This window comes from Cryptomeria japonica, chromosome 11, assembly GCF_030272615.1.
Source record: "Cryptomeria japonica chromosome 11, Sugi_1.0, whole genome shotgun sequence".
NCBI lineage: Eukaryota > Viridiplantae > Streptophyta > Pinopsida > Cupressales > Cupressaceae > Cryptomeria > Cryptomeria japonica.
Window position 1 is genome coordinate 622,887,869 of NC_081415.1, and position 11,081 is coordinate 622,898,949.

The window sequence follows — 11,081 nt, forward strand, 5'->3', positions numbered from 1 at the left end:
TAGGTGTAATAAATGCACTTTGCCCTAATACTTCCAGATACCCTGCATACACAGACTTGCTCTGCCAAAAATCTTCTATAGACTTCAAGCACTTTCAAAAATCCTTTCAATGGATTAGTAATCATCAAATACAACTTCTGCAACCTACCAGAATCAAGCACAAATTTCAAACATGGGGGTTTATAAGGTTTTCATGAAAACTCCCCCAAGGCTGAATGCCTTAGCTTAGTTACTGGATGAAGTTTCAGCACTAGAATCAGGTGCGGACCCATTTCCAGTATTTGAGTCACTCTTCTTAACCCATGTCTTCTTCATCTAATTTTTGATCTCCTCAACTTTCATTTTTCCTTTCTCATTTGGCTGCACATTCTTTTTCTTGTCTACCAGACCATTCCTATTCACATTTATGTTTCTGCAGTATCTTGCAATGTGACCGGATTTGTTACAATTGTAGCATACCACATTTCCTTGTCTAGGCCTAAAATTCCCTTGATTTCCTCTTGATCTGAAATGATTAGCAACATGTGCAAACCTACCATATGCATAACATCAGACATTCCTTCTATTTGGAAATTTATTCATCATACTTCTGCATTCATTTGACTTATGATCATACTTGTTGCATTTAAAACATTGATCGAAGAAAAGTGGATCATTTTGATTCATTCCATTTCTACATTGACTAGCCATATGACCAAATTTATTGCAAACAAAATAGTTACCATTGAACTTATGAGCATTAGGTTGCCTTACTGGAGGCCTTTTAGCTTTGTTCTTCTGATGTTGAGACTTATGATTGCTTTGACCAGATCCAGAGCTTTCACCTTTGTCAAATCTAAGACCTCTTCTATCATTAGCATCCTTATGGATTTCAAGCATCTCATTAATCTTGGCTGAACTGATCTTGAACTTCTCCTTGTACTCATTTGTAGTTTCAAGATCATATCTAAGAAGAAGAGTCTTCTTTCTAAGTTCTTCTTTGGTTTCATGCAAATCATGCTCTAGTTGACCATTCTCACAACCAAGTTTGCTTCATTCTTAAGATCTTTCTTTCAAGGAATGATGAAGATCCTCTTCATTCTTATTTCTTTCCTCAATCTCCTTGGTCAATTTCCTCACTATAGATTCCATTTCATGTTTTAGGTCTGCATTCTCTAGCAAGTTTCTCACATTCTTATGTCTTCTGTTTCAAGGCTTGATCATACATTCTTTGGCTTTCTTTCTCCTTTAGCTTATCAACAAGTTCTTTTCTTTTCTCTCTTGACTTGGTCAACCAATCTTTTAATGACTAGATTAATTTTTTAACATCTCTAAGATTCACTTTCATCCACTAGACCTTAGCTTGGGATTGATCAAGATTATTAAGTACCACAGTAAGTTGATGTTGAATATTACTAGAATCCATTAATTCACCTTCTCAGATCCTCCTCAAGCTATTAGGATTCTTTCGAGGGACTAGGCTTTGATACCAATTATTGGAATCAAGGAACACTAAGAGGGGGGATGAATCATTGCTTTCCAATTTTTACCTTTATTAACTTCTCCTTTTAACCACTTAATGAAAATGAATGAAAGAAAGATGTAGAAACACAAAGAAATCAACAAGAACAACATAACACCATCTTTTATATGTGGAAAACCCAGTTAAGGTAAAAACCACGATGGGGATCAGATGACACCCATAGTATAATTTACTCTGTTAGAAGTATAATAATATTATATTGGGAATGCACATGCATTTAGGCACACTACCTAGAGCTCAATGCTCAAAGAAAGAAGGGAAACAACCCCAGAAGTCTCACTGCCTTACAAAATCTTTTATAAAAGATAATTGGAATGTTTGAACTAAAAATTAACTTCTACAAATTCCAAAAAACAGTTGTTAGAATCAAGGAACACTGAGAGGGGGGGAGGGTGAATCAATGTTCTGCTAGAAATCAAATTCATAGACTTATTCTTTATCCACCGGTTAGCAATGTATAATAGTAAAGAATATAAGCAAGTAGTAAATAAACTACAGACGCACAACACCAGAATTTTTACGTGGAAAACTGGAAAGGGAAAAACCACGGTGGGGCTGGAACCCACAACATTCATATACTATGGCCAGGAGTACATAAATATTACATAGATAGGGAATGCACTTACATTTAGGCTCACTGCTTAATTATAATAAGGGAAACAACCTGAAGGAAGGTTCACTACCTTGTAGAGATTTACAATGAGGAAATACAATAAAATAACTATGGAATAACATCTAATAATGCAAGAATGAGTTCCAGTTAAGTGCAAGTTCTCTAACTGTAATCGCTTTGCAACATGCTCTATTTATGTCTCAGTTAGCTACTAGATCAAATGCGCATGTGAAACTATGCTCAATCACATCAAAACAAATAACCACACCTATTATGTCAAAAACCAATCACCAATTCAATCTTATATATCCCAGTCATATAAAAATTAATCTCCTACAAGTCGACTTCCAGAAATGTAACGTGTAGCTGCAAGTTAGCTTCAATTACTATCAAAACATAGCACCAGACCAAAAAGTATCCCCAAAAGCTTCAACAATGTCAGCCTTCATCATTTCCACCTCAAACTTAGTCACCACAAATCACCGCAATCACCAGAAATCTTCCGGACCAAAACTCTACAGAAATAACCCTGAATTACTGGTTAACACTTGCTTCCGGATAAGAAGAATTACGACCGCCAGATCAAATCTCCAAGAAGATTTGCCATCAATGACAACCCTAAACCATAAATCAAGCATCAAAAATCACCGAATGAGTGTCAATTGCCAACAATAATTCCGGTTAAGCACATAACTCTTGATCTCACACTGCTCTGTTACATTGCTTTGTTCTGTTGTTCTTCAATATTCCATAGCAGAAATCCTTCACTTGTGCATGTGAAACTATGCACAATCAATCACAAACAATTTCCATGCACACACAAACATCCAAAATGATCATATCCATTGGTCTTTTATATCTGTAACATGAAATTAGGTCTTCTACATGTTGGCTTCAAGAATACTATCCAAATAATGAAACGTGCATACATTGTCAACTCAATTTGAAATCCAATACATATGCAGACCAAAAAGAATTGTCCACATGCTACCCATATGTCATAAAAATATCCTCGATCACAGAAACAATCACCAAAATAGCTACAACAATTCCACACGATGATCTACTATGCAAGTTGGCTATACAAACTATTCAACCTAAAAAACCTGTGCACCGGATCTTCCAACTCACTTAACAGTCAACAAAAGAGGCTAAGATTCTAGAATAAGGTACTACAGACATCTAATTAACAACCTTTAGCTCCAGAACACAAAATATTCAATCGAAATGAAATGCCAACCAAAATACTATATATTGTCGGATGTTTTGTTCTATCTCACCGGACATGTCCAAAACTCAATCCGACTTTCGGTAGAAGCAAATCATGAACAGTAAATGGAATTATTGACATGAGTTGCCATCAATGAAAATATTGGATCATCAATGCAATGTCTCTTGCCAACACAAACCTCATACAATTCCTTCTCTAGATCGGTCCTATCGAGCTCTATCCAAGTCTATAGTTTATCCTTTCCCTCTTGTAGGGGAGAAGATTCTCCCCCTCCAAGATGATTAATATTAGAAGGAAAATATATCTGACTCTACTTCTTCAAACATGTGCTAAGATGAGCCAGGGGATAACAAACAAATAAACTAACTACACTACACAAGAGATAAATAACAGAATTACAATGTAGAAACAATGAATATACAAAACTAAATTTACAAAACAATGTAGTGTTAAAAGCATATTATACCTACGAACTGGGGAGCTCTTGTGTTCTGGATGCTAGCGTAGGGCGTAGACACCAGCGCGATGTGTTGTAGTCCGTATGACCCACAAATAGGGAAAAGTCCAGAAAGGAACCTGCAAATGGCCTCTTGTGCGCGAAACTTGTTCGTCATGTGCACACATTGAGATGGGGAAACTATTGGGGTTGTATAGGGGCATGCCTCAATTAGACCCCCATTTAGGTGTTTCCACCACCATGGAAAACAAGATAGATAGATTGGAAAAATAAATTGGAACTTGGAAAATTGGAAAGTAAATGCAGATAGAAAATAAACTTTGTCCAAAAGAAGCTAACTTCTATTGCATACAATGAATATTGGAATGTTGGAAACAAATATTTAACAATGCAAAGGACCCATTGCATGTAAAAGAGATTGGTAAAATAGAGAGAGATAATGAGCATGAATTAAAACCCCTCGCATTTGGAATCATGAGCATGACGAAGCCCACTTGATTACTTTGTTGGTAAGAAGCCACCACAAGAAGGCTGTAACTTGATATTGGTAGAATGTATGTCCAAGAGCATAAAGAGAGCAGAAAAATATTGAGAGCACAATGAAAGCCAAGAGAAAAGATTCCAAGTTTGGGAACCCTTCTAAATGAGAAAGGAATGGTTCTTAAACCCAAAAGGGGCACGAAGAGTTATTATGGCGAAACGCGAGCCAAAGGACACGCATCGGCCAATGTCTAACTCTCTGCTAGATTTGAGATTCGGCCAACTTTTTGGGACATTAGTGTGGCGCGTGGACATCCCCATGTCGCGCTTCCATCCATCAAAAAGTAGGTCCAAAGGGGCTTTTGAGGCATTTCAAGGAAATTTATCCTTCAATCTCATGATGCTAAAATAACATACTTTTGATCATGGACTCGTCATAATTGCACTAGGCATAAGTGTCATAAATGCATCGAGTGCAATTTAGGACACTACACCTCTCTCCCTCTCTCTCTTTCTCTCTATCTCTCCCTTGACTTAAGTCTTTTTTAAAGCTCAAGTTCTTTCTCTCTCTACCATTCTCTAGATAGGTCCCCTCTTTGTCTAGATCCTCTCTCTCTCTCTCTCTTGACTTAAGTCTTTTTAAAGATCTTTCTTTCCATCTATATATCCTTCTCTAGATAGCTCCTCTCTCTCTAGATCCAAGTCTAGAGGTCTTCTCTATCCCCCTCTCTCTCTTTTTCTCTCTCTCCCTTGACTTAAGTCTTTCTAAAGATATTTCTTTCTATATCTCTATCCTTCTCTAAATAGGTCCCCTCACTCTAGATCCAAGTCTATAGGTCCTCTCCCTCTCTCCCTCTTAAGGTGATCACATAATACTAGGTTACACTTTTTGGCCAAACTTGACACTGAACTCAACATTTTGCACCAGATCTTTACTTCTAACACTTTAGTAGCTCAACCATTAAGGATTTGAAGATGAAGTAAAATACCGATTTGTGAGATTTTTCATACATATTCTAAATATACTTTTTTTAAAAATAATTAGAAATGAATTATCCATATTATTATGTAACTTTTTTAATAACTTAATTTTTACAGTAATCAACATTTTTTCAAAAGTGACATTTGTTATGTAATGTATAAAATTGCTTATAGCAAGAAGGAAATTATAATTTTTAAAAGATAGATTTGTCACACCAATATCTAGTGGATGGATATTTTTTCATAATTTTTTGTTACATATTTTTTTTAGTTAATTTTTGAAGTAAGAGTAACTTTAATTTGGACAGAGGTGTATTCCATAATGCACAACTTTTTTTCCATGCATTTGAATTAAATTCTTCTTTTTGTGTTAAAATGAGAATATCAATACCTAGAGAAAAGATATTTTTTACAATTTTTTACTCTATTTTTCAAAATTTCTACATGTATGAAATATTATCCTTAATGTTTAATGAAAACCCTACATTCATAAGAAATAAAACATAGATATATTAATAGAATTAAGCTTATTAAAAACTATACTATTTGGAAATCTTATAATAAGGCCTACATACTTAAAAAAACAAAACTTTTAAATGAATTCATTGGACCCCCCCAAAAGCTAATGTAAAACTTGTTTTTTATTAGCATTTTGATAGGTGTGAAAGAGACTACAATGTAGGCATGATTCAAGAGTAGAGAGGTTCTATTTGAGGGATTTTTATCTAAGAGACTTTGATCTAACTCTCTTCAATTAATTACTTCAAATGGGACCTATCAAGGCTTAAATAATTATAATTTTTAAAAAATGTATGATTTCAACAAAAAATAGGATATACTGAAAAGTGTAAGCTAGTATTGTGGGATCACCCCTCTCTCTTTCCCTCTCTCCCATTTGACTTAAGTCTATAAAAAACTATCGAATGCTGGGGGAGGCATGAATCAACATATACAAAGACTTGATCACATTAAAGTACTTGAACAATAACATTCATGCAAATACATATGTATGAAAGAAAGAACTAAAATAGAGAATACTAAGATTTTTATGTGGAAAACCTAAAATGGGAAAAACCATGATGTGAATCAAACTCACAATATATATATTATTTATTTACAATATTTGAGGCCACTAGCTAGAGAGCTCACTTCTCTAGACTTGTAGGCTAAGACGCACAACCTTAGGTAAGATACAAGATAAAAACTTGCACAATAGAAGATCGCCTCTTTGGGGAAAGGTACAAAAACAACTGTCCAAATTCAACAAGAATAATACACTGAATTGTACATAGAAAAAAATCTATCAAAATGTGGATAAAAGTTTACATCTAAATATATCCATTTATCTGCATTGCAATACTTCTAGACCTAGATTAATTCACTTCAACTTAGCATCATATTTGCACTACACATCTCACCACATACTTCCTATTCATGTCATACCATCACATCTATATAAAACACGTACAACTAGTTTGCTTGTTATATATCAATTAGATCAACAACTAGGTTAGGCAAAAGGAAAATGTAATGTGTACATAATATTGACCCAAAAAAATACCATCCAAAAAGTAAAAAAATATGTGTAAGGGATCACACCAAGTCAACACTCCTTCCAAATATCACCAAAAGACCTTACTCACAGCCACTCAAACTAAAATGCACAAGTTGGTAAAAAAAGATCTGTTAAGCCCAAAACAACTTAATCTGAACCCAAAAATAGAATAAGTGGCCACTAGAAAAGGACAACACCCTAGGAATAATAACAATTGATCTACAACATCCTTAAGACAATATAATGATGTGGAAAGCAATGTATTCCTCCACATACTCCTAGAATCAAAACTAGAGCTTGATAGACAACAATGTTTCTCATGAATCAACCATTCAAACAATTGGAAAACTAAAATCTATTGGCTATTTGGAGGAATTGATTATGTGTTGCATTGATGTTTTGTAATTAATGTCAACACTAGTTGTTTTGGTTGTTTACTTGTATCCTTTTTGTCTCGGTAAGTTGTTTGGTTTCTGGTTGGTGAGATCATGATGATCCGGTATACTCCGGTATGCTTTGGCTTATGGAATTGGCTTGGATCTTCTATTCATGCTACTTAGATTCATGTTCAGTTAGTTGGTTTTGATTTGGTGATTGGATGCTATCTTATATGCTGGTAAGCATGGTTTATTGATTCGGTGAGGGTTTCCTCGGTAGAGCTTTGATGGAGATATTTTGATGTTATGTATAAGTGGTGTTGGTGAAGATTCTAGTAGAGATTTAGGATGTTGATAGTAATCATGTTCAAGACTTGGTTGATTAAGATCATTGCTTTAGCATGTGTGGACCTAAATTGGGTCCGGTACTATCTAGGTTTCAGACTGACTTAATATAACGTGTTGGGACTTGTCGATGTGTTTCCAAGATGTCTTATGGGTTGGATATTATTTGTTTGGCCTTTGGCTGACATGTTTTATAATTATGTAATTGCTTTATTGTTTGGTGGTTGAACTTATTGTTTATGGTCGAGGGTTTGTATATATGTATATATGTGTATGATCTCATTGTAGATCATGTAAGGGATAATGGTAAGGATGTATAGGAGCAAATAATGTAATAATCATTCATGCCAAGGATTTAGTCGAGCATTGGTGATCGAGTTGGGTTTACGTAAGAGGATTATGTCCTCTGGTATTGAGCTTAACCAGAACTCTACTCATGCATAGTAGATGCTATCATTGTAGTCCATTCTTCCTTCCGAATTGTAGTCTGTATTTTTATGTAGTCAGTGAGACTCCTTTTGTGATGAGTAGTGTGCTCTATGTTGTTGGCCTTCCTGAAAGTGCAGGCCCCTCAATTTGTAATCACATACTTACTGCAAAAGTATTATTTGACTATGGGTAGGCTTCCGACTGTGGTTTTTCCCTTTACCGTGTTTTCCACATACAAATCTTGGTGTCATGTGGATGGTATCTATTCTCTAACTGTTCATTGTGCTTAATTGGTATATCTTCTATTTCGGTAATTGGTTTATGCTTTCCGTTACTGATCTTATGTGTTTCAGTATTAAAGTTTTAATTGCTTAAGATTCCAATAATCTGCTGACAACTGATTCCCCCTCCCCTCTCAGTTGTCTTCTAGTTATTTGAATTGTCTAACAATTGGTATTAGAGAACCAGTAATCTCTGCTAGAAGAGTACCTAAAGGACCAAAAGGAAGTAAGTATGAATGAAAATCACCTTTTAAATGTTTTTCATGTAATAAGATATGTCATTTTGCACCTAGACTTCCTGAAATGAATTCAAAATTTGAAGAAAGAGCTAGAAGATCTTTTAAGCCTAACCCTAGATATCAGAACAAGCATAAGTACAAGAAATACATAGATAAATCATGTTAATTTATGGATGAGGAAGGTGTGACTAATTTTGATGATGAACCGACACAAGACCCTGTTGGTTCCAACAATGGAAAGGAATGGTGTTCTTGGCTATCAAGGAAGATGATCCGACACTGGAAGAGAATGTACCTAAAGAGAAGGCCCTTGCTACTAAAATTGAAGATCAGGATGAATGGGTAATTGATAGTGGATGTTCACATCATATTGATTGGAGATAAAAATAAGTTTCTATGTTTGCAATAATTTTATGGCAGTCTGGTTAGATTTGGTGATGACAAAGCATGCATGATAAAAGGAAGATGAACTATATAATTAGATGGTAAGCACAATACTGATAATGTTTATTATGTTGAAGGTTTAAGGAATAATATTTTGAGTGTAGGAAAATTGGTGGACAAGGGATTTCAATTACAATTAAAGGATGGAAAATGCAAAATCATTAATAGATCTAGATTGGAGATTGTAACCGGTACTCAGACAAAAGGTAATATATTTTGTTTGAATTCCGGTGAGAAGACATGTTTGATTGAACAAATTGATGAGAGTTGGCTTTGGCATAAAAGGCTATGTCATGCGAATTTTGATTGCATGGTAAAGATCAGTTCAACTAAGGCAGTTAGAGATATACCTAAGATTTTGAAGCCCTATAATCTGGTATGTAAAGAATGTCAAATGGGAAAATAGGTCAGAACCTTTTTTAAGAGTATACAAGACAAATCTAATGATGTTCTTGATCTTATTCATACTTATTTGTGTGGCCTTTCTAGAATCAAAAGTTTTCAAGGTGATAGATATTTTATACTAATCATTGATGATTATTCTAGAATGATGTGGGTTGCTTTTCTAAGGGAGAAATCTGAGGATTTTGAAAAGTTTAAAATCTTTAAAGCTAAGGTTGAAACTGAGATAGGATCCAAGATTAAGTTCTTAAAGTCAAATCATGATGGAGAATTCACATCCAGTGAGTTTAATAACTTTTGTGAGAAACATAGCATAAGGTGACAAATTTATGCTCCCAGACACGTCAGCAGAATGGAGTTGTGGAACGAAAGAACATAACTATCTTGGATGCTACTAGAACCATGATGATGGAAGCTAATCTACCTCATATCTATTGGAGAGAAGCAGTGAGGACAACAATCTATAGATTCACTAGAGTTCATATAAAAGGATAAAATGGTAAGACACCTTATGAATTATGGTTTCGCAATACACCTACAGTTGAGTATTTTAGAATCTTTGGTAGTAAATGTTATATAAAGAGAGATGATTTAATTGGAAAATTTGATCCTAGATGTGATGAAGGAATGTTTCTTGGTTATTCTAATGAAAGCAAAGCATATAGATGTTATAACAAGAGATTGTAGAGAATTGTGGAGAGCGCTAATGTCAAGGTGGATGAGAAAAATAGAATGTGAAATCAGAATTTATGAGCAAGAACTGGCAGTGGAAATGATCATAGCTGAACCAGTAACACCTTTACTAGAACATAATGTTGAGCCACTTACTCCGGCAGTATCATAAAATTCAATAGTAATTGAAGAATAGGAAAGAGGAACAAAGAATCAGAAGACTCCTTGGTATTTAATGTTGAATCATTTCGAAGATCAAATTATTGGGGATAAGAACAATGGATTGATGACAAGAAGAAGATTGATAGCTAATGATGTATGTTTAGTTTCTCAAGTTGAACCGGTATTAGTAACTAAAGAATGTAAAGATGAATGTTGGATGAAAGCTATGGAAGAAGAATTAGATCAGATAGAAAAGAATAACACATGGATTTTAGTTCCCTAGCCTAAAAATAAGAAAGTTATTGGAACTAAATGGGTATTTAGGAATAAATTAAATGAAGATGGACAAGTTGTAAGAAATAAAGCTAGATTGGTTTGTAAAGGATATTCTCAGAAGGAAGGAATTGATTATGGTGAAACGTTTGCACATGTAGCTAGGATTGAAGCTGTAAGACTATTTTCTTGCCTATGCTACACATAAAAAATACAAGGTTTATCAGATGAATGTTAAGTGTTCTTTTTTTAATGGTGATCTTGATGAGGAAGTTTATATTGAGCAACCTGAAGGCTTTTCACTTTCAGATGATAAAAACATGGTTTGCAGGTTAAAGAAAGCCTTATATGGATTGAAATAGGCACCTAGAGCTTGGTATGAAAGGTTGGACAAATATCTTTTAAAACTTGGTTTTACTAAAGGTAATACTGACAGTGATCTATATTATAAAGTCACTAATTATAATATACTGATTATTGAGGTCTTTGTTGATGACATCATTTTTGGAGGTGAGGATAAGTTGTGCATGGAATTTTCTAACAATATGAAGAATGAATTTGAGATGTATATGATTGGGGAAATGAATTTTTTCTTAGGTTTGTAAATTACTCATACTA